Source organism: Phaseolus vulgaris, chromosome 3 (assembly GCF_051622355.1).
Source record: "Phaseolus vulgaris cultivar YP4 chromosome 3, ASM5162235v1, whole genome shotgun sequence".
Classification (NCBI taxonomy): Eukaryota; Viridiplantae; Streptophyta; class Magnoliopsida; order Fabales; family Fabaceae; genus Phaseolus; species Phaseolus vulgaris.
In genome coordinates, this window is record NC_143500.1 from 36,735,696 (window position 1) to 36,740,277 (window position 4,582).

The 4,582-nt window shown below is 37.4% G+C and overlaps 1 pseudogene; it reads right to left on the reverse strand.

Moving 5' to 3' along the window:
- Positions 1–1,279: 1,279 nt before the first annotated feature.
- LOC137805590 (uncharacterized) lies at positions 1,280–3,993 on the reverse strand (annotated as a pseudogene).
- Between the last annotated feature and the right edge of the window lie 589 nt (positions 3,994–4,582).

Consider the following 4,582-nt stretch of genomic DNA (forward strand, 5'->3'; position numbering starts at 1 on the left):
CGTCGGTTAGTGTATCCTACTTGGGATTATTTGTAGATTTAAGGCACACCGGAGGATACTCGTGGGCAGCAGCTACTTTGACCCACATGTATGAGCAGTTGGGAGATGGTTCCTATGCAAATACTAGACAGTTAGCTGGGTATGTCACGCTATTTTCATCATGTATATATGAGCACTTTCCGAGTATTGGACACCGACAGCTTCGGGATGCCTATGTTGAGGATGAGCCGCGGTGTATGAAATATGTGGTCGGGAGTAGGTTGTCCACACTTGCCTCAGTTCGGATGCAATTAGATAGCCTTTGTGTTGGTGTTGTTCAATGGATACCCTATGAAGAGCATAGAGCGGTGCGTCCTTTTGAGTGGATTTCATTATTTTCCGGGTACATTCGGTTGAGGGTTTGTAGGCAGATGCATTTCCCTGAACGTGTACTCAGACAGTTTGGATATATACAGTGTATCCCTAGTCACCCAACCACCGTTCATCATGGCGATCCATCCACATCTGATATCGACCATCGATGGTTAGATTATAATGCTAACCTCGTACAGGGTGTAGTATTAGCAGCTGATGTTGGAACCCGTGTTCCTGCATATTTGGAGTGGTTCCGGTCTATATCACACCCATATATCATCCAGATGGCTGAGGATGATCGACCTCCGGTGATTACCCATTATGGATGACGTCAGGGCGGGAATGATACTATCTCTGAGCATCCCGCAGTGGTAAGAACTTATTACTTGCTTATTTAAATAATACATGCTCAATTGCAATTAATGTAATTTGTTTATAATTGTAGGGTCTTTGTAGAAGAATAGCATCCACCTTGCAGTTGATTATAGATGATGGTCATCTAACCGAGGATTCACCTGCATGGGAAGGGACACAGACAGCCTTGATGCTAGCCCAATCAGCCACTGAGGACATGTCTGTGTATGTCCGCAGACGACGACACGGACGTTGATGATGATCATCATTTTAGTTGTTGTTATGTATTTTAATTTCCTGAAGAAAGACTTAGTTTACAATTATTTTTGAATTTGATGAATGAACACTTTGGTTATGAAATTAGACAATTCTTCTTCCGCATTTATAATAGTCAGAATGTTAACATATTCATTTATCAATGCAATTACAACTATAAATGTCGTCTAATGGACATAATTTGTGTAAACATTTGCATCCGACTAGTATAATATGAACACCACATTTTGGCAATTGGATAACAATGAGTAGACCATAAAATATCTGTTGGTGGAATCGGGCAACCTTCTTGCAACTAAACCTGTTAAAAATTGTAAGCAATGTCATTAATTATGTTTTTCTATGATTCCTAAAATTCATTGATAATGAAGTTTAACAAACCTGAACAAAATGATTTCCATGAACATGTCCAATACAGATGATGCGGTGATGATTAAAATCTGTTGGAGGTTGGGATCTTAATGGAAAAATAGTCAATGATTGTTTAAGAGATAAACACACAACAATCACATTATATCGATTTACAATAACGTATCCCATATCTGGTATTGTCATCCACTTATCTATACTTATCTGCAAACAGAATAAAATGTAACAAGTTAATCCACTTATACACCTTTTTACAATTAATAACATCATTTAGAATGAATACAATTACCATGTGGTCAACTAGAAGTGAATTTTTCAAAAATTCAAATCGTTCATCCCCGCCAAACAAATCAATATATTCTTGACGCCCTTGACAAAGTTCTTTATGCAAGTTCATGCGTACAATAGCCTATGACTCCTCTCCCATACCCAATAATGCACCAACCGCACGATAGCCACAATGACCGTCAACCTTAACATCAACAATATCAACAATGTAAGGATGAATTTCCACCGGAAATTGTTGTAGCATTGGTATTGATTTGGTCGGAGGAGTCTCTGAAATAAATCCCTTGCTACATTTCAAACTAGATGAACTATCATGTTGTGAAAGAATGGCATCAACATGTTCAAAGTAAGAAGGAATTCGCTTCGTTGATCTACCAAATTTACTCTGACGCCCTTTTAGTGCACCTTTTGTTTTGACTTTCTCCCTTGGTGGACATAAAGATGTGTTATCTGGATAGGCAATCTCACGTAATTTGGCTTTGATGTTAATCTTACCAGCCATGTCAACCTCCTTGAAACGATTCATGATGACAGCCCACTCTTGTTGGATGAACAACTCTGCTGAAGTATCATCACTTGAAATATCTAAAAAGCTTAATCGTGTCCAAATGAGATGCACTGACTGCAATGGTATGCTACCCACACCAAAGGAAGCCAATTCACAAGCACAAGGAAGGCCATGAGTAGATCTAATGGTGCACCCACAACGAGATTTATCTAAACCATATTGAACTCGATCACTCTCTTCTGCAACATACTGCAAGGCATATTTCGATACGAAGCCAATCAATTTCTTATATCTTGTTACATTGAAGACATGACTCACTACATGCAAACTCTTTTCAAATGAAGATTTAATTGCATTATGTTGCAAGATGATCATCTTATTAATGGATTCCCAACAAAAGCATAAGTCTCCCATTGACGTCTCAAGGATCCTCTTTAAACTCCAATGTGCAGCCTCAACCCTATTACTTGTCGTGTTGCCTAAGTGCATGACTTCATCCGTCCAAGCCTTAACAAACTTTTCTTTATGTGGATTTAACCAAGTACTAATCACATATTCAGTAAATATAGGCCATGGTGAACAAACAACATTAAATGCCTCAATACGATGTTCATAGGACTCTACATTTTCACAATCAACAATTGCTCCCCAAGATTCCATCACTTGATCCCATGCCTCTTTTGGATGAACAATCATTTTACATTTAGCTTTAACATTTTTATCAATGTGAAAACGACATAACAAATTAGCAGCTTCGGGAAACACAACATTTATTGCATTCATTAGAGCAATATCTCTATCACTAACCACAACCTTCGGGTATGAATCAAATCTAAAAAACAAACCTTTCAGCTTCTTAAGGGCCCATACAAAGTTATGATGACGTTATGATGCGAGTAACATAAATGCAGCACTGAAGGTCAATCCCGTTGAGGTTACACCAACAACTTCAAACAAGGGCATTCTATACCTATTAGTTTTATAGGTACTGTCCATCATCAATACAATGTTAAAGGCATTCAATAGCTTCACTGAATCAGGGTGTGTCCAAAATAAATCTTGCACAACATTTGTCCCTTCTTCAAACCTAAACCAATGGACATACATATCACGCTCAAGTAACATCATCAATTGTTGCATTTCAGTTCTATCACCTCGTACTGATTTTTTGTACATATATCGTGCATTATAAACTTGCTTTATTGTGCTCACATTTTTCTCATTATGCTCTTTCATTGTCAGCAAAATATTTGTAGGCTTCACCGAACTGTCTGTCATGTCCATAAGCATTGACTTCTCACTACATGTGAACCTACCAACATATGGATGACCAACCAATATATTTGCCAACTCATGATTATGAGACCCACAAATTAATTTCAATATCCACCTTTCACCACTCTTTACTGGATACCCTCGTAATCTGAAAGGACAACCACATTTCCTAGTTCCACTCTCAATAACCTGTAAATCCTTCTTATATTGTTTGTATTGACCTCTTCTATCACAACCTAATAACACAAATGTTTTCCTTCCTCGTTGGCCAGTTGAAGTATCCGATCTCAATATCACAATACAAAAACCAATGTCAAACGCAACTTTTCTAACCCACTTTAGGAGTTCATCCCGAGTACGAAATACCTACAAAAGTTACCATAACAAATTATTTACTAATTAACAAACAACTTAAAAATACTTTACAAACTTAACTTTACCTCATCTGTAGTAAACGCATCTGTACATTCATATCCCTTCGATTTAGATAATGAATTCTCAATATCATCATCATCCCACACATTCACACCATCATATAATTGTTGTTCAAATTCTTCACTACTGTCCATGCTTCTACAAATAAAAAAAAATAAAACAAAATTATTGCATTCCGGATCCATGAATCCATAAGTGAAAAAAATCATTCCGGATCCAACAATCCATAACTCAAAAAGACTATTCCAGATTCAGGAATCCATAACACAAAAAAACCATTCCGGATTCATGAATCCGAAATGCACCATAACACAAAAAAACCATTCCGGATTCATGAATCCGGAATGCACCATAACATAATACAATTCCGGATTCATAACTCCATAATGCAAGTAAAGCATTCCGAATTCATGAATCCATAACACAAAATACTGTACCGGATCAACCCATCCGTAATGAAATTTAAGCTTATGGATTCAGAAATCTGGAGAACAACATATTATGACATTTTACTTATGGAGCACCCCCTCATCCGGAACACATTATTTCATTTATTCTGGATTCATGAATCTGGAAGGTATTACCGGATCCCGATATCCGATAATCCTGAAATTTCCATAACCACCGTGTTTCTTAAAAAAAACCTTTACTCTTACCTCTATAACCCATACAACACTTCGGCAACGTTGTGTACTCCTCCGCCTTGCTTCCAACAATTATGAA